The 24,288-nt window shown below is 50.6% G+C and overlaps 1 protein-coding gene across 2 annotated transcripts in view; it reads left to right on the plus strand.

Annotated features, from left to right (window-relative positions):
* Positions 1-24,288, plus strand: part of METTL3 (methyltransferase 3, N6-adenosine-methyltransferase complex catalytic subunit) — a 643,525-nt gene that overhangs the window by 372,774 nt on the left and 246,463 nt on the right. The gene's annotated exons all lie outside the window — the stretch shown is intronic.

Here is a 24,288-nt window from a genome sequence, read left to right on the forward strand (position 1 = left end):
AACAGGTTACATACTGATGTTATTTTATCGAACTCTTGTTGGATAATACAAATCCTTACCTGAATGTTACCGGTTGCCACGAGGAACTCTTCGCTAGGGTCAAGCTGCAACCTGCAAGGAATCGGACAAGAGTGAAAGTCAGACATTTGAACTCTTACGAACTATATACTTACGCGTCTCGCCAGAAATCTCACAGTCCATATTGTTCTGGAACTCACCAATTCCTTCAAACCAGTGAAGCAACTGGTTATCTACGCGCCCCTGCGCTCAATGGAGGATGGAGAGCTCATCTTTCCAAACCATCAGGTGAGACTAAAAGAGGGACATTAAAGGTGATCAGTGGGGAGAACAGCGGGGGTGGGAGGGTTAACACTCAACTCCACGGGTGGTTAATTCCCTTTCTCCATTTGCAGAAGAATACTCCTACGGGCCAAGCAAACGAAGCTAGGTGGGCCAGTCCAGTCTGTCATCTCTGCACTACGCGTCACATTGGTGGAGACCGCAGCTGTCCAGTTCAGATCGACGCCCCTGTGGGAGCCAGGTGAGCGTAACACTTCCAGTGGTCGACTTCTATTTCACTCCAGGAGCCTCACCTTTTATACAGTTCCAGCACACATTCCTCTGCAATCTCTCTCAGCAATTTACAGAAAGGGGCGTTTGGCTGTCCAATCAGTACAGCTAGACCTTCAGTGTGAGCTGATTATTCAGGCACTCTGACAACGGACAGGGGGGTGGAAAACTCCCCCCTCCCCACACTCCCTGCCTGCCCAGACACTATGCAGCCTAGGCGCGGACACCTAAGGGTTCCAGCCAAAGGCAAAACACACACATCGGCCTCCCCTCCCATAATGGTAGATAAAGGGCTAACAAAGAACAACCTCTCTAGTAATGGCGAAATAAGAAGGAAGGCCCCATGTTAGTACTTGTGTGCCCCTATTGTGCACTACCGAGGCTAAGGATATAGCCTGCGGTAGAACAATAACAGTTGGTAGAACACGTGCCCTGCCACCAGCCATAACTAGGAGATTGTCTATGTGACTAAAGAGTAACACGAGCAGAGGAAGGGGATACTAGGTATCCCTTTGGCACTCCACATAAAATGGTATGTGCCAATTTCTCAGACTATAAAGTTTTAGGGGAGATACTAAGTATCTATCGTTAAGAACTGTAGTAACTCTATGATAAAGAAAAAGCATCCAGGGGTGGATTAATGATACTTTGATACTATCTGATTTTGAGCATGTCATGTTTCAGAGACTCGGTAGGGAGGGCAAATATTGGGCTCTTTGGATGCCCTTTAATGATGTATATGCTAATGGAGCTTCAGATTAAGTAATATATTTGTTTAAGCAGCCAAGAAATGAAGTGATATGGTTTGTGTAAATGTTTTTGTGTTCTTGTCCAAGTGGATAAAGGTATTTTTTATGATTATTTTGGCGTTATTTAGGAAAGATGATTGTTGTCCTATTGAAAGTGGGGGATGTTTAATTTATAACTAATTTTATGGGGCAAATACAATGTTTAATAGTTGAGTGTTAAAAATGCATAATATCTCAATTGTACTATTCAAGTTGTGCATTGTGGTATTCTTGCATAAGTTTGTTTGAAATTATTAAATAAAGATGATAAAGAAAAAGCATCTCAAGGGAGAACCCTAAGGGTCCCCAGCAACACTGCCCATAAGGAGCTGTGTAATGCAATAGTAAAATACAGATGCCTTTGCCAGTTATGGAGAAAATTGACTCCATAGTACAGGTAAAATACAAAGAATAGAGTTCCAAAAGACAGAGCCCATAAGAATGAATGAGTGGAAAAAGGCTCCAAGTCCAGCAAAAAGTGCTGGGGGCCTCACTAGGAGAGGGATGAAGCATACAAATTATAAATCTCCCTAACATGTGCTTTCAACAAATCATGGGTGGGCTGATTAGATATCAAGGCAGCCCCATAGTTAGTATATGATTGATTAAAATACCCTTTTGGCCGCCTTAGTACTATTTGATATTTGTTTAATTGCCTCCTTATTGTAATTCTTTTTTTTTTTTTTTACTGTTGCAGTGTTGCTTTCTGGTATGTCACTAGTGCCAGTAACCTGACCTTGTCAAGAGGATATGTCAACCGCTTTCAGCCTGAGCTGGGAAGCCTACCAGGCTGTAAGCCAGAGCCATTCCTACCCCAGAGGGGGACGTTGTGAATTGAGAGGGCCCAAATTCCAGTGCACGCCCAAAGTGCCTTTTTCTATGCATGGGCAGTACCCACATCATGCATCACCCTGTGCCTCTGATTGCACATGCTTGTGACTAAAAACAATACTGCAGTGAGATACCAACAGAAGAAGCACAACTCGACTGTGCCCCATGCATTACACTTTGCAGCGACAATCCGGCAAAAACGAGGGAGGGAGGGAGGGAGAGAGAGTGGAAGCCACAGTAGAGCCTACTTGTTGTAGACGTGTTGTAGATGTAGATGTGTTGCGCACCATTCCCCAGTACTCAAGGGAGCGGCAGCAAAAATTTGGAGGAATCCCTAGACCACCAGATACTTAAAGTAGGCACCAAGTACCCACTAGGACCAAATATCGCCCCCTCCCTTCTCCCCACCACAAACCCGGACACTGTACAAGCCAGACCGACGTTGTTCTGTGGCAAACATGCACAGGGAAAAGTGGCAGGGCTTAAAATGCTATATTCTTTTTTTGTATGGAACACCACCCGGGCGGGGAAGATGTGTCCAGATTTGCCAGGGCCAGACAACCAACTAGAAGAGAGGATAGGATGGGGTTATATGAAAATCCAGGAATTGGCAATTTGTGGGTTTTTTGGTTGAGGTTGGAGGAGAAGGTGGCAGACCAAGAGACTAGTAGGAGGCAGGACAAATACTGAGATTTGAATGCTAGTGTAGGTGAGGTATTGATTGGTGAGTGCATATGGTACTACTTTGTGACTGCGTGTGAGACTAGCGGAGGGAGTGTAGGGAATGAATATGGAGCCGATTATGAGAGTTGAAAGTGATTGTGGGAGAAGGTGGAGGTGAGACTAGCAGTGTGAAGGTGGGAGTAATAGGGAGTAGTAGTGTGAGAGGAAGGGGCAGTAACATTGAAGGGAGGAGGCAGGTAATAGGTGTGTGAGACATCGGAGGAACAGAGGAGTAAGACGCAGATCATAGAAGACTTGAAGGAGGATGGAGAATGGAGGAGGAAAGTAGCATGTAAAGGTAAGGAGAGAAATATCAAGGCGAGGAAAGGAATTAAGAGCAAGTGGGGTGGGGTGGAGTATCTGAGGGCACATCCTCATATCCTCCGGTAGCTACTAACTGATAAGAGTCTAGACAACTTGAGGGGAGTCTCTATAGAAAAGTCTACTGACTTTAGGTGATCCCTGTCAGAATGTACAGTGCAGATGGCTTTCTATGGCTGCAATCGAAGCTGCTTTGTTGCTCTAGAGGAGCAGCAGCAGTCTAGTCATTTTCAAAATGGCAACCATCGCTCCATCATGCTCCATGGTGCTTGTTGTTGTCTATCAGCAGCCCGGCTTCAAATCGTACCGCGTCTCAACTCTTAAGATTTGTGAATCTTCAGGATTGAGGCTCTGTTTGCAGTTTCTGCTTTGTTTTCCTGTTCTCTGTTCTCATTCCTCCTTCCTGAGTCCTGTCCGTCTGACTTTCCCGTCTAGCCCTGTGCCTCTCCTAATCCTGTCCTCTCGGCAGTCAGCTGTTCTCCTCCCGCCCTGGAACTTCTCTGCCCACCGTCAGATGACATATCTGACTACTTCCAGGAGGATTTTTCTTTTGTGGGGGTTTGCCTCCTGTCTGGTCCTCTCTGCAATGCCAGCTGGTTTGTCCTGTTAGTCATCCCACAACAGTACAGACTGGCTTCCTACAGGGGCAGGCCATACCTCTTTAAGACCAGTAGCTATCGAATAAAGAAAGTTGGTAATCCCCTCTTCTGATAATCCCAAGAAGATAGGCTAGAAATTAGATAGAATGGGTCAATATTTGGCATATCCTATCCTGGGGAATTGGGAAGCCTAGGTTGGAGTGAAAATCACTGTTTCGAATGGATTGTGTCCTCCCACGTATTCCTCATCTATGATAGTCGTATCTCGCCAGCTTCGCTGCTTCAGAAAAAAAAGGGCACTGTGCACGAGGTCATGGCGTCTATGTCCCTCGACGGTCTCCGTAGCGTGTCGACGTCACCAGCAGTATAAGTAGCTCGTGCCATGCCGTTGGCTTCAGTTCTGTGTTTCAGATAGCTTCTCAATCGAGTTAATGGTGCACTTCGTATTTTCCTCACGAAAATGTCATCATCTTCGACCCCTTTCACTCCTAAAACGGGGTTTAAAAAGTGTATTGAGTGCAATTCAAAAAGTTCCAAGAAGGCGAAGAGGAGACCTAGATAATCTCCTTTGTCAGATACCTCTACTGAGGTTGTATGATGTCCGACTAGGTCGGATTCCCCTAGAAAATGGGAAGAATTTAGAGTGCACACAATGAAGGTCTTTGAGAATGCAGCGTGACCCCCTCAAAGAAACCTTGAAAGAGCCAGACCCCGATCGCTCCTTTGGACGATGCAGGAAGGTCAGAAACTACTTCGGCGAAGATCAGTAGTAAGGCGTAAACTCGACATTCTCGAACCAATGTTAAAACGTCAAAGGTTCCTCGAGAATCGAGTGATTCTCCAACACCAGCTAACAAGCATAAACTGTCAAAGCATTAGACGAGCCCGTCGGCGCCCATTGCTTCGATGGAGAAGCCAAAAGAGACATTAACTCCGTTATCGAAGACGTCATCAACGCCTTGAAGATTCCTTCGATTCCCTTTAGGCAAATTCAAGAGCAAGAAAAAAGGTACACACCTTTACCGAAATTAGACTTTTTTAAAAGTCTTATGTCCTCTTTTTGATGAGGAAAGTGCCTCAGAGGAAGATATTTCTCCATTGGGAGTAAAATGTGATATTAGAGATGTACCAGAGGAATTAATTGACCCTGAGTCAAAGATGAGAGATCTTTGTGGCACCCTTCACTCTGCCAGTGGCCTTGATACGTCACCAGAGTTACATTTTGTTAAACCTGATCCTGCAGAACATGCAGACTCGGGCTACAGGAACCTGATGAACAGGGTGGCTGACTATATGGGTTGGGGTAGATCCTCACCAACCTTCGAACAGAATGACCTGACCGATATCCTGGACTAGGGCCCCCAAAAAGACCCGTTCTTCCTTTTCATAGGGCTCTTCAAAGAACAGTGGTAGCAAACTGGGAGGCTCCTTAATCTGGGGCAGCAGTTCATTGAAATGTTACCAGAAAGTGTACACCATCAGGCTGTGACCCTGATTATCTTAGCAAGCACCATATGCCTGAGTCTAGTGGTCCAAGCTGCAACTTCCACAAGACAGTCAGCTTATCCCCCCGGATAGAGATGATAAAAAAGTGGACGCTTGGACTTGCAAGGTGTTTACCTCAGGCAGTATGGCCCTTAGGTCCGCTAATGTTACCTGTTCCCTGGCCAGGTTCACCCCTACCCTGTGGGATTGTTACGGCGGTGGCTGAACATATTCCAGAAGGCGAAGAAAGGGAAGGCTTTCTGGATATTGTTCAAGCAGGCAAGGAGGCAATGGGATAGTGTCTCCAATCAGGACTGGATACTGCTGACCGCATCAGCAGATCCATGGCTTCAAGCACAGTATTGCGCAGATTTGCGTGGTTGAGGAAGTCTGGTTTTGCACTGGACGTGCAGGCCAGGCTACTCAACATGCCTTTTGACGGCTCAAGGCAGTTTGGCAGTAAAGCTGATGAGAGCTTAGAGAAACTGCAGACCTCCTAAGCGGCAGCTAAGTCCCTTAGCACCTCTATGCGACAGCCTCAAAAACCTTATTCGGGCTCATCTTCCTGGAGAGGTTGTTCTTTTCGATACTACTCCTCAGTTGGTAGAGAAAAAGGACAGGCTGTACAGAAAGTTCCCTCGTGGTGGAAGAGGAAGAGGTGCAAAATCAGCCTCAGCGGCGGCATCTTTTCCCTCAGCCGCTCCTGCAGCCGCCTCTAAATCACCCTGAGACCTTGTCACACAAGACCCTGGTGGGAGGCAGAAAATCTCAGCATCTGAACGAATGGCAGGGCTTTACTTCAGATGCTTGGGCACTGGAAACAGTAGCTCAGTAGCTCAAGGTTACTGCTTTCCATTCCTAAAAAAGCATCAGGACCATCCACCAGGAACCAACTTTGTCAAAATTCCAGATCCGCTCCTTGTGCAGGAAATGTTAACCCTGCTAGAGAAAGGTGGAATAGAACATGTACCTGTAGCGGAGAGGAACAAGGGTTGGTACTCCCCTTACTTTCTCATCCCAAAGAAGCATGGAGGACTGAGACCCATCTTGGACTTAAGAAACCTGAACAAGGTCCTCAAGAAGGACAAGTTCAAGATGGTAACCCTTTCTCAGATCCTTCAGGCTCTCCACCTCCAAGACTGGTTGGTATCATTGGATTTTCAGGATGCTTATTTTCATGTGCCAATCCATCTCAAGCACAGAAATTAACTGAGGTTTGCGGTTGGCGGTTCTCACTTTTGAGTTCTGCCATTCAGGCCGACCTACGCCCCAAGGGTTTTCACCAAATTGATGGCGGTTGTGGCAGCGAGTCTCGGGAGAGGGGAGATTCACGTCTACCCTATCTGGACGATTGGTTGATCAGGCCTCTTTCCCCCGAACAAGCTCAGGAACCTCTATCAATCACCTGCCACTCCCTACACAGACTGGGCTTCTCCCTCAATTACAAGAAGTGCCATATGGTACCATTCCAAAGACTCCAATTTTTTGGAGCAGTCCTGGATACTTCCTCAGGGAAAGCATCGCCTCCCGAGGTGAGAGCTCATCACATTCTGCCGATGGTAACAAAGTTCCAGAATGCTCAGCATCTGCCGGGCTTCGATTTTCTGAGGTTGCTCAGTCTCATGGCATGCTGCATTTTTCTGGTGCCAGAGGCCCGATTGAGGATGAGATCCCTTCAATGAGCCCGCAGGACTCAGTGGTCCCAATTCTCAGAGAATATGTCGGATCTTCTGCATGTTCCAAGCAAAGTTGCTCAGGACCTTCCATGGTGGGCTTGCAATGACAATATCCTCAAAGGAGAATCTTTTTGGCAACCATGGCCAGAGATAACAGTATTGATGGACGCCTCACTCACGGGGTAGGGGGCCCACACCAACTATCTGACAATCAGCGGTCATTGGTCTCCATCGGAGTCCAAACTACACAACAACCGTTTGGAGCTCAGGGCAATCAGACTAGTGCTGAAGTCCTTACTGCCCTCTGTATGGGGAAAGAATGTCCTAATAATGACGGACAACACAGTGGCCATGTACTACATCAACAAGAGAGGAGGCGTAGGGTCACTATCGCTGTGCGGAGAAGCAATGCAGTTCTGATTCTGGGCAATACAAGAAGGAATCTGTCGGCTGTTCACCTAGCCAGAGAGCACAACACAGCTGCAGATGCTCTCAGCAGGCAGAGCACAGTCTCCCACGAGTGGGAACTAGCTCAGGAAGGCCTTCAAAAGATCTTCACCCTTTGGTGGAACCCCTCAACTGAATCTGTTTGTGACCAGTGCCAACCGGAAGTGCGAACTGTACTGCTCAAGGGAATTTCCTCCGAGAGGAGTTCTAGGAGATGCGTTTGTGGTGGGCTGGGAGTTTCCACTTCTGCACGCGTTTCTTCCAGTCCCCGTGATTCCTCACATAATCAGTAGGTTGAGAAAGTTTGAGAAACACATGATCCTAATTGCCCCGAATTGGGCCATGAGGACGTGGTACCGCACCTTCTGGACACGTCCATCTGCCCTCCAAGAAGTCTTCCCCAAAGAGAGGATCTTCTCTCGCAAGAGGAAGGTCGAGTTCTCCATCCAGAGGTCAAGACACTCAACCTTCAAGCATGGTTTCTGAGAGGTTGCGACATAAGGATTGGGACATCCTGGACGACGTAATGGAGATTTTGCTTTCAGCCAGAAGGCTAGCAACTAAATCCTTGTACCGGTGTTGTTGGAATAAAGTAACTGGTGCAAGGATAAGATTGTGGACTCTTTTCAATGTGGCATTCCTATGGTGCTATATTTTGTGTTACATTTGGCCAATCTGGGGCTCCAGGTTGGAACAATAAAGGGATACCTGGCAGCGCTTTCCATTTTTAAGCGCTCCTCGGAAGAGGTTTCCTATTTCAAGATTCCATTGATTATCCAATTTGTGCAGGGCTCACAAACGTGTATCCTCCATTACCATTTCAGGTACCTGCTTGGGATTTGAATCTTGTGTTGAAATTCCTAACTTGTATACCCTTTGAGCCTTTACATTCCTGTCCTTTAAGGCTTTTGACACTTAAAACTGCCCTTCTTGTGGCTTTAACATCAGCCCGCAGGGTTAGTGAGTTACAAGTTCTCTCATGCAATCCTCTGTATACTACCTTTCACAAGCACAGTGGTTAGAGTTAAACCTTCTTTCTTGCCGAAAGTAGTTTCTGATTTTCACTTGTTACAAAAAATAAACACTCCCAACCTTCTACCCTCCTCCTCACTTGGGTAAAGAAGAGGAGAGATTACACAGACTGGACCCAAAAAGGGCTCTGAGTTTTTATATAGCAAGAATGTCAAAATTGCGCCATTATTATAACGGTCATTAACTGGGACTAGCAGTGACTAAACATACTATATCCCGCTGGATTACTTTGGCTATTGTGGAGCGTTACAGGTTAGTCGGGAAAGACCCGCCAGAAGGGCTTCGTGCCCTTTCCACGAGGGGTATGGCAACTTCCGAGTCCTGTAGTTGATATCTATTGAGCTGCAACGTGGGCATCAATACACACTTTTGTTAAGCATTACTGCTTAGACGCCTCTTCTTCCCATGAGGGATTGTTTCCAAAAGCTGTACTTCTTCTATACATGATAAAACTAAATAGTACTCCCATCTCCTAAATTATCACTGCTATGGGAGTGTATCATAGATGAGGTATACGTGGGAGGACACATTCCATTCAAAGAAAGTTACTTACCAACTGTTAACTTTCTTTCGACTGGATGTTCCTCCCACGTATTCCTCATCGCCCCTCCCATCCTACCCCACTGTACAATTTACGTGATTTATACTTTGCGTTTCACGAAGAGCTTACAGTCTTGGCCACGACTGAATGATTAGTTGATTATACAAAAAAACGGAACTGAAGCTAACGGGCACGGCACAAGCTACTTATACTGCTGGTGACTTTGACACGCTACAGAGACCGTCGAGGGACATAGATGCCACAACCTCGTGCACAGCGCCCTCTGCCGAGAATTATTTTTTTCCGAAGCAGCAAAGCTGGCGAGATATGTGGCAGGAACATCGAGTCGAAAGAACGTTACCAGTTGGTCAGTAACTTGTTCTTCGAATGGATTGTGTCCTCCCATGTATGCCTCATCGAAGAACGTTACCAGTTGGTTATAGCAAGAGGTACAGCCCTCACTCCCTACTAAACGTGCATTAAATAATCAAATCATCTCTGGAAGTTGGGGCTTCCTTTGAACCATCTGTGACAGTTTGTCTGACATCACTTACTGTGATGTCATTGGGGGTGTCAAAGGTCATGTAATGTCACTTCCTGTGAAGTCAATTCTTGTGATGCCATAAAATACGTAATCTCACTTCAGCTACCCATGGCGTTATGTTGAATTGATTGACCTGAAGGGAGACATAATGCTTAGCTATCAGTAGTGCCGCCACAGAGCCCACTTCTTGTATTATGTTGATTAACGACCCTCCCCCATATATAGCTCTGTTAGTTGTGAAGGCATCATGAAGCAAGACAGACAACAGATTCCATTTTTGAACAAAAGGAATTCTATTTCATATGTCCGGATTGATTAAGGTTTATCTTGCCCTACGCTAAGGTGGAATTTCCCTATCTAAAACTACGGATCGTCTGTTTCAGTGAGTTCAACTCAAGTTTATCTGTGTCCAAAACCTATACTTGCCCTCACACTTAGAAACATTCAATGTGTAGGAATGACAGCACCACAAGAAACAGTGTTCACAATAATGTTCTGAGCTTCTTCCAGCTCGGGATTGGGTCAGCTTCCCCTTCCTAAAGTTGAAATAGTTCCACAAACAAAACAGGACTCGGGGTTCCATTCCCCAAGATCAGCACAGTTCCAAGCGGTTCCAGTCTCTTGGTTTTCACAAATATTGTCAATTTCCACTGGTACTCCTTTCAACTTGTATGAAACAAAAATGCTCTTTTCCACTTAAGCAATTATATCACACAGCCTTGGTCTTCAGGCTTTTGTTGGTTCTTCCTGGGGCTACTCAGTCTAGGTGCAGTTGTTGGACCCCACGCTCCACCAATTATAGGTCACACAACCCATAACCCATGGCACTTTCTGTTTCTCTTTAGGCTTTCTTGATTAGCACAGGTTTTTCACCAAACCCCAGTGTCGGCACTAACCATCTGTTGTGGTTTCTTTTCCTCTTTCTGGCAACTTAGGACTTCATCAGTATTTGTATATTGGTAGTCTTTTTGCTGTGCCACAATTTGCATACAACTTGATTGATGGTCTATGTTCTTGCATTCACTTTGCCCTTTCAAGTTCCACAACTTGTCTATCACAACTGCCTCTCATTCAGTTCATAACTGTTCATAACATCTTTCACTTGGTTCCTTATTGCTTGCAACACTTTTCAACTCCTTGTAACATGGCATGTATTTGTTTTCCAGCTGTACCACACTTTTACATGCTTTTCATATCTTTTCTGTAGTTTCGTGTTCAATATTGGCCATGGTATTTCCCTTAATACTTAACACCTTTTCTATGCTTCATTCTTATTTCAAAAGTCACTTGGTAATTCATTCACAGTTCCTCCTCTCTTCACTCTGGTTCCAAACTCTATTGTTATGCGTCTTTCGCCTGCCCAGCAAGGTTTAGGTCTATTTGAATGGAAAAAAAATTGACCTTTTCCTAATTGACCTAATTTGTTTTGTTTGAAAATGCGGCGTGAGACCCCCCACACTCCTCCAACTTCCCCCCACCTTAACCTATTCCCTTACCCCACTTCTATATTTAATTAAAATTGACTGAAATGCCTAAAAAAAACCAACGAAGAAATTTTGTCAATTTGGAAAAGGTCAATTGGACTATTGGGCTGCGATCAAGTATGCTAATACCTGCCAGCAACACTCACATGCACCCCAGAGCACTCTGGTATGAGTATTCTCTCTCTCGTACTCACAGGAGCCGCTCGGCTTTGTCGGGTGGCTTTGTACTGCTCTTCATCTGCCTCTCTACTCCTGAATAGGCGTCGGGAGTTGTAGCGAGCAGCGCAGACATGTTAGGGTAGCGCTCGCTACCTAAGAACCTTCGGGCAGCATCTTGCGGCAGTCGGGCGTTCTCTGTGTTTCCCAGCTACAGCTGGGAGAAGGAAACACCGGCAAGTGTTGGGGTTTTGCTCCCCTCGCGGCCCACTCAGGTCGCTGCACCTCCTTCCTTCCCTGGGAGCGCAGAGCGTCCTCTCTGCCCGTCCTGCTCCAGCCTGCTCATTGCCGCATGTCTGCCACCTTCTCTCCAGGCGGGTTCTCCTTGAACTGGTGCTTGGGCCTCCCTTTAAGCACCTGTAGCCTCCCAATAGGTTGCAGGTGTGAGTAGTTGGTCTGACCCGGATTAAAACAATTAACAGGACATCCCTGACCCTTTTCAGGCATCTTCCTTGTCTCAGTAGTGGTGAAACGGACTAGGAGTGTATATTACTCCTATTCTCCAGCATGGGGTCTGGCATGGATTCACAGGCTCATGAATATTCCCCGTCAGGCTGGGAATCCTCGGTAAAAGAAATATCAGTTTCAGTTTCGTTTGTTAACTGTCTTTCTACTAATAATCAATCACTGGTCTCTGGGTCATACTGACCCTTGCCAGTGACTGCCCTCTACCTAAGCCCCTCCTCTGGCAGTCATCTTCAGATTTTTACTGCACGTTCAAGTGTTGGGAGTCCTCGTGCTTTAGCTCTCGAGCTTTTACTGCGTGTTGCGTTTTTCCTATGAGTTTACTCTTTATTTGTTGGTCAAATCGAGCCTCAAGCTCCACCGTTTCATCTTCTGTTTAAAAGGTATCCGTTTTGGAAAATTCTACGCCCCTAAAGGGCGATTTTCCGTCAAATTTCACTTCTTGGAGGATTCAGGAAGATGGCCCAGGACAAAGGAGACTCGACACCAACTGGATCGAAGCTGTTTAGGATCTGCCCAGGATGTGGACTACAGAACGCCTTCAAGGAAGATGAGCACTCCCGGTGCCTCTACTGCCTTCACGCCGACAAGTCGCACGTGGCGGAGGACTGTGCGTTCTGCAAGACATGTCCGCCCGGACCATGAAGGACAGTTGTACCCGACTCGCTAACTGGCTGGAGGCGAAGAGCCCAGCAGCGGGTGAGAAGTCGTCTGAGCGGTCCTCTAAAACCTTTGAGGGCACTCCTGCGACGGGGGTCCAACCGAAGGCAAAGCACCGCAAGTCCACGGGCACCGGGAGTGCTGTTGGTTCGGGCTCCTCGGCTGCCAGGCACGGCACGATGTCACCGATGTCGTCGACCACGAGCCAACGATCCAGCTCGGGGAAAAGGAAGTCGGAGAACCCGGGTAAACTTCGGGAGAAGCCCCGGCAGGTCCTGACAGAGAAAGCCAAGGGGGAACGAGGCGGTGACACCCCCCCACCCCCTTGCGGTGATGGCCTCACACGCTCCTTAGATCGTGAAGGCCCAGATTTACCCGGCTACAGCCTCGATTGAGAGATTTGTGGTGGCCCTGGCGAAGGCTGCAGAGGCGACCCCAATGGAGACGACCTCTAGGCCTAGAGCTTCCCTGCCATCCCAGTGGGAATTGTCTTTCCAGCCTATCGAAAAGACCCCCATGAAACCCCCCAGGATGAGAAAGGGGGGTGCGAAGTAGTCCTAATGGACTCGGATACCTTTTCCGAGGACGAGTTGTCTATCGTCAAGGCAACCCTGGACAAGAGGTTTGAGGAGAGGGTCCGCAGGAAGGATCCCAACGAGGCGGATGTGGAGAGCGAGGGTGGAGCCGACGAATAGCGGCAGATCGACGAGGATCGGACACCACGCTGCTGCCGGCGCTCCCGTCGCAACCGATGCCACCTCCTACAGACAGGATGACATTTTGCTGGCACTGCAAACCCAGTGCACCGAGATAAGGACGAGGCTACCCTTGCCTCCGGAGGACGATCCAGCGGCACCCAGACCGTCGGAGTCCTCTACCCAAGCAGAGGAGAGTCCATCCTCCCCCACCCTTCCATCCTTCACCTCCATCCCCTCCACCGAGGGAAGAGACAGAGACACGGACGACGGTGGTGACAATGGAACGGATCTCCCATCACCCCCTCCCTGGGCTTCCTCTTCCGACAAAATTGGCTCCTTTCACACCATGATCACCAGGGCATCGGAGCTGTTCCAGCTATGCCCCGAACAGCAGGAGGAGGGGTTCCTCTACCAACGACGGGAGGCCAAGAGGAAGACCGTCCTCTCAGTCCCGTTACTGTACGACATCTGGGACGAAGGACTGTCCCTTCTAAAGAACTCATCCATGGCTCCTGCAAAGAGGGACCAGTACGAGAACCGGTACCGGGTCCCAGACTCTGTGCCTATGTGCCTCAGGGCACTGCCGTCCCCGGATTCGGTGGTCTCCGCGGCGGCCAAGAAGAAATCAGCAGGGGCGACAGCATCAACTTCCACTTCCCCGCCGGATGGTGAGGGGAAGAAGCTGGACGCCATGGGACAACTGGTCACCTCATCAGCAGCAACGACCATCAAGGCGGCCAACGCCTTCGCGACTGTGGCCCGCTACGACAGGGAGTTGTGGTTTAAGATCGCTCCCCTCCTGGACTTCCTCCCAGACGACAAGCGGGCGGAAACCCTTGAAATCCTACAGGAAGGTGAGGTGGCGTCGGAGCACGCCATCATGGTGGCCACAGACATCGCCGACAACTGTTTTTGCCAGATGGGCAACAGCATTTGCCTTCTCCGGTGCAGTTGGCTCCGTCAAGACATGCAGACCAGGGTGCTGGACATGCCCTTCGACGGGAACAATCTGTTCGGCAAGGCAGTGAACGAGTCACTGCAGGCCATCAAGGCAGAAAACGAGACGGCCCGGGCCTTGGGCTCTTTCCATCAGCGACAGCCGTTCTTTCGGACCTCCGGAGGCAAGTCCCAAGGTGCCTCCAAAGGATTCGGCGGCAGTTCCTCGTACCGCCAGGCAGCCCACTCTTCATCACAGGAAGCCTACAGAGGCTGCAACAAGGCCGGTGGCCACCGTCGTCGTCGCCAAGGCGCCCAAGCTGGCAAGGCCTCGGCAAAGCAAGAATGAACCGGCTGTGACGTTGGGCCCCGCCCAAGCACGCTGGTGGGAGGCCACCTGGCAAACTTCGTTGGCACATGGAAGTCCATCTCCACCGACCGTTGGGTGCTGGATGCCCTGGCCCACGGGCACACTCTGGAGTTCCAAAAGAAGTGTCCCCATTTTCCACCAGTGGCCAGGAAGGAAAACCACATCCCGCAGCTGCTTCTGGAGGTATGAGCAATGCTGAAGAAGGGCACGATAGAACTCGTCCCAAAGACGCTCCGGGGCTCCGGAGTATACTTGCGGTACTTCCTCGTCCGAAAGAAGACCAGGGGCTGGCGGGCCATTCTAGACCTCTGGCGCCTCAACAAATTCATAAAATCCCAGAAGTTCCGGATGGTCACCCTTCAGCACGTACTGGAACTGGAGGAAGGAGACTGCCTGTCGTCGCTGGACCTGGAGGATGCCTACTTCCACATCCCCATACACAAAGGACATCGAAAGTTTCTGCGTTTTGTGGTGGCACTATCAGTTCAAGGCACTACCCTTCGGTCTGAAATCGGCACCAAGGGTCTTCACTAAGTGCCTGGCACCGGTGGCATTGCAGCTGCGCCTGCAGGGGATCCACGTCTACCCCTATCTGGACAATTGGCTCATCCGAGCAAAGTCAGGAGAACTCGCCGTCGACCAAACAGCGAGGACCGTCCGCCTGCTCACGGAACTGGGGTTCGAGGGGATTGGGTCCTCCGACGTATTCCATATCTATGACCGTAATCAACACAGCTGTGCTGCTTTGGAAAATCTTTCGTATCCTGTGTCTGACATCGATACGCTGTCCTAGAGGGCCGACATCACCGGATGTTATAAGTAGGACGCACGACGCCTGTAGCCTCAGTTCTGTTTTTTCCGCAAGCGTGTTTGCTTCGGAGTTCTCAGCGTGCCTCGGTTCTACTGAATCCTGTTATTTCGGTTCTTCGAATCGGTTAGTTTGTGAAATGTCGTCTTTGGCTTCTTCCACCCCGTGGTCGGGTTTTAAGAAGTGTCGGGTGTGCGGGTCCAAGATGCGGGTCCAAGATGTCGTTCACGCACAGCGCTTGCCTCTGGTGCCTCGGGGAGGACCATGATACGGATGACTGTGTCGACTGCCAGTCGCTTACATCGAAGGCCTTGCGGGAGCATAAGAAGAAGCTGTCGGTGGGTAAGGTGGCCAAGCCCCGGAAATCGCGATCCACTGGACTTTCGACGGACGATTCGAGGGACGACTCTCTGCATCATCATCGTCGTCGTGAGTCCGAGGGGGTCCCGGTCCAGGAGTCGGTCTCGTCATTCCTCTGCCTGTTCGAGGCACTCACGGAAGCGCCGTCACATGTCACCTTCCCCATCCTCATCCGAGGACTCCGCCCGTCGGCGGGTTGCTTGTCCCAACAAGCATTCCACTCCTGAGGAATGGGATTCCTTCCGAAAGAAGATGATGGCGTTTTTTCAATCGCAGGGCTCTGGTCCGTCCGCGCCATCAAAGGACGCCGGCCATGACCGTGCTAGAGACACCGCTCATACGCCTTCGGGCTCGAGTGGTCGTCGTGAGCACCGGACGCCTTCGAGGTCCCGGTCGGCTAAGGATGGTCGCTCTAGACATGCCCCTTCCAGGTCCCGGTCCTCGATGCCCTCGAGACAGTGTGAGCCTGTGAAGTCTTCGAAGAAGGCATCGACACCTGCGGCGCCAAGGTCGTTGAGGGACTCTCTCGAGGCTCTGCCTCTGAGGAAGTCGTCGGCGCCCAGGCTGTCGAAGGACACGCTTGGGGCTCCGCCCTTGAGGCGTGTGTCGATGCCAGCGAAGTTGTCGGCGCCTCGCTCGACATCAACGCCGATTCCGTCCACGTCTTTCGAGGCTGCTTTGTCGGAGGTTCCCCATGGCATGGTGGAACCCCCCAGAAAGGTTCTGGCCAAGGCTAAGAATGTCTTTGTCCCTTTTTCTGTGCCCTCTTTACGACCTCTGGATTTTATTTCTGAGGGGGATGAGAGATCTGAGGAAGGTTTGGTGCCTGAGGAGCTGCCGGACGAGATTTTGTCTGGTCACAGCCAGATTGAAGACCTGCGTCAGTCACTGCATGACGCCAGTGGTCTGGACACCTCTCCGGAGGTGGAGTTCTGTCGGCCTGAGCCTGGCACCCATGCCGAGTCCTCGTACCGGCGCCTTATGTTAAGGGTCACAGATTACTTGGGGTGGTCTGTGCCACCTGTGGATTTTCTGCAGGATGACCTGACGGACATCCTCGACCAAGGTCCTCCAACTGACCCGGTACTGCCTTTCCATATGGCTTTGCAAAGAAGGGTGGCTGCAGCTTGGACTGCTCCGGAGAGTCTCCCGGCAGTGAGCAAGTCTTTGCTGTGAAAATACCGTCCAGCCAGTAGTGACCCCTGCTACTTGACCAAGCACCCCACTCCGGAGAGTTTGGTGGTGCAGGCGGCCAAGGCCCCAGCAAAGCAGGCGTTGTACCCTACCATCCCTCCAGATAGGGACGACAAGCGTTTTGATGGCTGGGCGAAGAAAGTGTTTTCTTCAGGGGGTTTGGCTTTACAGGCAGCCAACTCCGTGTGTGCCTTGTCGCGTTTCACGCACACTCTGTGGAACTGTATTTCATTGGTGGCTGAAAATATTCCCGAAGGGGAGGAACAGGATGGATTTCTTGCTATCGTACAGGATGGCAAGGATGCTATGTGTGAGTCCGTTCAGTCGGGTCTGGACATGGCAGATTGTCAGCCGGTCCATGGCGGTGAGCACGGTTATACGCAGATTTGTGTGGTTGCGGAAGTCGGGGTTTGCTCCTGATGTGCAGGCCCGGCTCCTCCACATGCCCTTTGATGATGAACATCTTTTTGGCAGCAAGGCTGACTAGAGCCTTGAGATGTTGCAGACCTCCAAAGCTGCAGCGAAGTCGTTGAGCACTGCAGTTTGCCAACCTCTGCCTTTTTGTCCTAGGGGACAGCAATGGAGGGGATATTCTGTTTGGTATTGCTCATCCTTTAGTAAATTGAGAGGAGCTGCAAGTCAAAGGGGCCACCGTAGGAGTGCCAGAGGAGGAAAACAGGGTATTCGTGGTGCCAAGGCTGCTTGGGCAGTTGCCTCTTTGCCCTCAGGCACTGCCGCAGCCGCTTCAGCTCAGTCATGAGGCCATGTCCCATGGTTCGCCGGTTGGGGGAAGGCTGGCACAGCATCTTGTAGATTGGCGTGCCATTACTTCAGATGTGTGGGTTCTGGAGATCCTTGCCCACGGCTACTGTCTTCCTTTCTGGCAGAGGCCTCACGACAATCCACCAGGGAATCTCTCTTTTGAAGAGTCCGGATCCGCTCCTTGCGCAGGAAATTCAATCCCTGCTGGAGAAAGGTGCCATAGAACTGGTGCCTGTAGCGGAGAATAACAAGGGATGGTATTCCCCTTATTTTTTGATTTCGAAGAAAGACGGGGGATTGAGACCCATCATGGACTTGCGCGGTTTGAACAAGCTCCTCATGAAGGACAAGTTCAAGATGGTTACTCTTTCTCAAATCCTCTAGGCGCTTCAACTTCAGGACGGGTTGGTTTCTCTCGACCTCAAGGACGCTTATTTTCATGTGCCGATCCATCCAAAGCACAAGAAGTACTTGAGGTTTGCGGTTGGCGACTTGCACTTTCAGTTTCATGTCCTGCCGTTCGGATTGACCTCTGCCCTGAGGGTCTTAACCGAGCTCATGGTGGTGGTGGCAGCGTATCTCAGGAAAGGGGGGATTCACGTCTACCCCTACCTGGACGATTGGTTGATCAGGGCACGCTCTCCCGAGCAAGTCCTGCATAATCTGTCCGTCACCTGCCACTCCCTTCACAAGCTGGGCTTCTCCCTTAACTTAAAGAAGTCCCACTTGACGCCAACCCAGCGGCTCCAGTACATCAGAGCAGTGCTCAACACATCCCTGGGGCAGTGTTTCTCTCCCCAGGTGAGGGCTCATCACATTCGGCAGATGGTGCACAAGTTTCAACATGCCCAGAGTCTCCCGGCGTTCGAGTTCTTGAGGTTGCTCAGGCCTCATGGCATCCTGCATTCTTCTGGTGCCGGAGGCCAGGTTGTGGATGAGATCTCTGCAGTGGGCCCTCAAGCTGCAGTGGTCGCAGTCCTCCGGCAGGATGTCGGACCCCGTTCAGGTGCTGCCCTTGGTCGGCCAGGACCTTCAATGGTGGGCCTTTGAAGGCAATCTGATTAAGGGGGCTCTGTTTTGGCTACTCTGGCCGGAGGTGACGATCGTGACAGATGCATCCCTCACGGGATGGGGAGCTCATGCCAACGAGTTGACAGTCAGCGGTCGTTGGTCTCCGTCGGAGTCCAGACTCCATATCAATCTGTTGGAGCTGAGGGCCGTCAGGCTTGCCCTAAAGGCTTTTATGCCGACTGTGCGGGAAAAGAATGTCCTGATTCTGACGGACAACACAGTGGCCATGCACTACGTCAACAAAAGGGGGGGGGGGCAGGGTCACTTCCTCTGTGCAGGGAGGCGATGCAGCTCTGGTTCTGGGACATCCAGCAGGAAGTTTCAATCTAAGCAGTTCATCTGGCCAGAGACAAAAACGAGATGGCGGACGCTCTGAGCAGGCAGAGCGCAATCTCTCACGAGTGGGAGCTGGCTCAGGAGATTCTCCTGGAGATCTTCGCCCTTTGGGGTACCCCTCAGGTGGATCTCTTCGCCTCCAGTGTCAACCGGCAGTGCAAAAGGTTCTGCTCACAGGAATTTCTTCCAAAAGGAGCCTTAGGAGACGCGTTCGTGGTGGAGTGGTCCTTCCCACTGCTGTGTGCGTTTCCTCCAGTCCCTGTCATCACGCAAGTGCTGCGGAGGTTACGGAGGTTCGGTTCCTGGATGATCCTCATTGCTCCGGCTTGGGCTCGGAGGACGTGGTACCCAGACCTTCTCGACTTGTCCATCTGCCCTCCACGTCGTCTTCCCTACCGAGACGACCTGCTCTCACGGGAGGGGGGTCAGGTTCTCCATCCAGAGGTCAGATCCCTCAACCTTCACGCTTGGCTTCTGAAAGGTTGAGGTATAAGGATTGGGCCCTCCCTGAAGATGTGATGGAGGTGTTGCTTTCGGCCAGACGGCCTGCAACAAAGTTCCTGTACCGTTGCCGTTGGAGAAAGTTCTGCGACTGGTGCAGGGTTAACAATGTGGATCCTTTTTCATGTGACATTCCTGTAGTTCTGCCTTTTTTGTTTTAGTTGGTCCACAGGGGCCTGCAAGTGGGGTACTGATAAAGGTTACCTGGCGGCGCTGTCTATATTTAAGCGCTCGTCTGAGTGTTCTTATTTCAAAATTCTGTTAATTTCTCAGTTTCTCAAAGGACTTAATAATGTGTTTCCGCCGTCACCTTTCCAGGTGCCTGATTGGGATTTGAACCTTGTTCTGAAATTCCTTATGGGTGTTCCGTTTGAGCCTTTACATTCTTGTTCTTTGAGGGTGTTAACCCTTAAAACTGTGTTTTCAGTTGCCGTCACTTCCATTCGCAGAGTGAGTGAGTTGCAGGCACTTTCAGTTAAGCCACCCTTCACTGTTTTTCATAAGGGCAGGGTTGTCCTTAGAGTTCGTCCCTCCTTTCTTCCAAAGGTGGTGTCAGAATTTAATTTAAGCCAAAAGGTTGTATTTCCGGCATTTTATCCTCCACCACATCCTGGTAAGGAAGAGGAGAGGCTCCTTAGGTTGGCTCCTAGGAGGGCTTTAAGCTTCTAGATTTCTAGCATGTCCGGGTCGGGTCGATGATCAGCTCTTTATTGGTTACGCTGGAAAGCGTTTGGCACAAGCTGTTAATAAGCAGACTTTCTCTGGATGGATTATCTTGGCAATTTCTGAGTGTTACCGCTTGGCGGGTAAGGACCCTCCGGTAGGCTTACGGGCCCATTCTACTAGGGGTATTGCTGCCTCTACTGCCCTGCAGAGAGGTGTTCCTATTCATAACATCTGTGAAGAAGCCACTTGGGCTTCGGTCCATACTTTTGTACGACACTACTCCCTAGATTCTATCCATGGGCAGGATCTGACCTTTGGCAAGGCGGTCCTTTAATCTGCAATTTGATTGGGCATTCTAAATTTCTATATTATACATTTTTTCCCTGCTCCATACGTTGGTACTGCTTTGGGAGTCTGTCATAGATATGGAATACGTCGGAGGACCCAATCCCCTCGAAGAACAAGTTACTCTCTTACCTGGTAACGTTCTTTCAATGGGATGGTCCGACGACATATTCCATATCGCTCCCTCCCTACCAGCCCCGCTGCCGAATTTCTTATGCAATTGCAGATTACGTTTCCCCAAGGCTTTCTGTGGTCATACTGGCAGAAGATTGGTGCCACGCGTTCTGGGAAAAAACTACAACTGAGGCTACGGGCGTCGTGCGTCCTACTTATAACATCCGGTGATGTCGGCTCGAGGCCCTCGAGGGCAGCATATCAACGTCATCGACGCAGGACGCAGACGCCGAAAGATTTTCCGAAGCACCACAGGTGTGGTGATTACTGTCATAGATTTGGAATACGTCGTCGGACCATCCCATCGAAAGAAAGTTACCATGTAAGAGAGTAACTTGTTCTTCTCGATTTGCGAAGTCCTGCTTGGTGCCATTGCAGGATGCCCTGTTCCTGGGAGCCAAACTCAACACGGTGGCACGGCTGGTGTCACCGTCTGAGGAGAGGATGAAGGCCATCCTGGGCAAGGTACAACGGCTGTTGACCACAGAGGTTGCCAGGGTGAGGTCCATCAAGTCCCTGGTCGGCATGATGTCTTGCGTCTGCCTCGAGCGACTGTGCAGGTTGCGGATGCTGCCGCTGCAGGAGTTCCTCGACGCCCGTTGGGTACAAGATCTCCCTCAACGAGACCTTCTGGCAGGCGATCCGGTGGTGGGGCACCCACGTGCATCTCGCGGCGGGCATGGACTTCCAGACCTCAGCGCATCAGGGAACGGTGACGACGGACACCTCCCTGGAGGGATGGGGGCGCACACGCAATCTCCACGCAAGAGGCCTTTGGCTCCTGGAGGAGAGGTCTCTACACATCAAGGTCCTGGAGCTCCAGGCTGTGTTCTGGGCCCTCAGGTCCTCTCTCCCGTCCCTCAAGGGCAAAGTGGTAGGGGTCTTCACTGACACCACCACCACGATGTTCTACATCTGGAAGCTGGGGGGCACCAAATCCCCAGCTCTATCCAAGGAAGCGCAGGACCTGTGGCACTGGGCCGTCGCCCAAGGGATGTTCCTGGTACCCTTACACCTGGCAGGAGTAAAGAGCACCGTCACCGACTCACTAAGCAAGGAGCGGCGCTCCCGAGTGGGAGCTCCAGCAGGATCAAGTGGATCTCCTATTCCGACCATGGGGCAATCCCCAGATAGATCTGTTTGCGACCACGACGAACACCAAGTGCTGGAGGTTCGCCAGCAGTTTTCCCCAGCCGGGGAGCATGGGCAATGCATTCTCCTTCCCCTGGGACGGCCTGTTCTTCTATGCGTTCCCACTGTTGCCGTTGCTTCTGCAACTCATCGGTTAACTCACACGGTCCTGGTGCAGGATGATCCTCGTCGCACCAGCGTGGCTGAGACAGATATGGTACCCGGACCTTCTGACCATGTCAGCATCCCCTCCAGTCAAGCTTCCGACGGACGCAGATCTTCTCGCCAGGGAAGGAGGTGCGATCCTGCACCACGACCCAGGGTCGCTGAACCTGCAGGCCTGGCTCCTGCAGCACTACATTTTGGAGGCTATGATATCCCGGCGGACTGCAAGGAGGTACTTGCCAAGGCTTCCTCGACTCTTAAGTGCTATGGACATAAATGGAAGAGGTTCTCCGTCTGGTGCCGTGTACAGAAGATCAACCCCCCTACTGATTACAGCCCCTCAAGTGCTGCTGTACTTGCTGTCGCTGGCCTGGGCGGGGCTGGTGCATGCATCCATCCATCCATCTAAATTCATCTGGCGGCGATCTCCCGCTACACCAGAACTCCGGGGGGGTCGTTGCTGTGGTGGCACCGCCTAGTGAAGGAGTTCATTAAAGGACTATTCCGCTCGTTCCCGCCGGTGAAGGCTCCGGCCCGGTGTGGGAGCTCAATGTGGTGCTGACCAGGTTCACGGGCCCTCCATTCGAGCCTTTGCATTCAGCACCGCTGAAGTTCCTTTCGTGGAAGACCGCGTTTCTTGTGGCCATCACCTCTGCACGACGAGTGGGAGAGATCCAGGCCCTCTCCTGCAAACCTCCATACCTGACATTCCACGAGATGAGGGTAGTGCTGAGGACACACCCCCCCTTCATGGCCAAGGTGCCGTCGGACTTCCACCTCAACAAGCCCTTGGTGTTACCTGTTTTCTTCCTGTCACCTTTGTCGCCGGCTGAGAGGACTTTGCACTCTCTGGATGTAGCTAGAGCGCTGAAGTTCTATGTGGTCCGCACGAAGAGTTTTCGGAAGACATCACAGCTGTTTGTGAACTTTGGTGCTGTGAACCAAGGGAAGGCCCTCTCCAAGGCTTCCATTTCCAGATGGCTCTTCGGCTGCATCATGCACTGTCACCGGTTGGCAAACCGACCGTTGCCCGGCTGTCCGAGAGCCCATTCAACTAGAGTGATCACTGCTACTACCGCGTTCCTGTCCGGCGTGCCCCTGCTGGACATCTGCAGGGCTGCTACGTAGAGCTCGACACACACCTTTACAAGATTCTACTGCATCGAACGGGATTCCAGGGAGGAGTCCAGAGTCGGCCAGGCAGTGCTGCGCTACCTGTTCGCTTGAAGGTGAGCCTGGTGAGGAGGTAAGAGATGCTTAATGTTGAGTTGTTGAAATGCTTAATGTTGAGCCTTGCCACCTCCCGTGGATGTGCATGTGTGTACTGTTGTGTATTCTTGTATTCATGAGCATGTGAATCCATGCCAGACCCCATGCTGGAGAAGGAACAAGTTACTTACCTATAACTGTTGTTCTCCAGCATGGGTATGGCATGGATTCACATGCGAACCCTCCCTCCGACACCTCTGCGGCTCTTCTCTGGGTCCTACTGCCACTTTATGTGCTACCAAATCTGAAGATGGCTGCCAGGGGGAGGGGCTTAGGTAGAGGGCAGTCATTGACTAGGGGCAGTATGACCCAGAGACCAGTGATTGGTTATTAGTAGAAAGACAGTTCAGAAAGAAACTGAAACAGATTTTTCTTTACCGAGGATTCCCAGCCTGACAGGGAATATTGATGAGCATGTGAAGCCATTCCAGACCCATGCTGGAAAATAACAGTTACAGGTAAGTAACTTGTTCCGTCTCCTCTTCCTCGTCCCAGTCTTAAAGGAGCCTGAACAGGATACAGTTGGGGTATATGTCAGTGGTGAAGAGTGACAACTTATTTTAGTAGGGGACAGGAAAGATGTATTTTGCCAATTTCTTGAATCAGTCGAATGAGGGGAATGTGGGTCCAATTTACCCATATGAAGAGGTGTTCTCATTATTGTCCTTTTCCCTGTCTCTCTCTATGGATGATTTATCTGAGGCTTAGCTTGACAGTATCCTATAAAAGCTTCATGGACTGATGGTTCGTTGTGGAATGGAAACTGGGAATACCGCGTTTCATCTGTGGGCATCCTCTCCCCAATCACCTTCCATGCAGGTGATCCTCCCTTGGATCTCCACCCCCAGGTTCAGGCTCCAAAAGGGATGGCCCTTCCTTGGCCACCTGAGCAGAGTAAATTGGGGAGAATAAAGTGATAATGCACTCGGATTCCTCACATAGTGCACTTTAATATTTACTTTTATACTCCCGTTGCTACTGCACAACTCTGCTAATTCACTCCAATATGACCTGCACGCACATCTATTATCAGAATGGGATAAAAAACCAACACATTACTTCCATTGCATCTAACCTTCAGCACCGCCTTTAACCCAATAATGGGACACCTGCTCGGCTT

This window comes from Ambystoma mexicanum, chromosome 13, assembly GCF_040938575.1.
Source record: "Ambystoma mexicanum isolate Mex_15411 chromosome 13, UKY_AmexF1_1, whole genome shotgun sequence".
NCBI lineage: Eukaryota > Metazoa > Chordata > Amphibia > Caudata > Ambystomatidae > Ambystoma > Ambystoma mexicanum.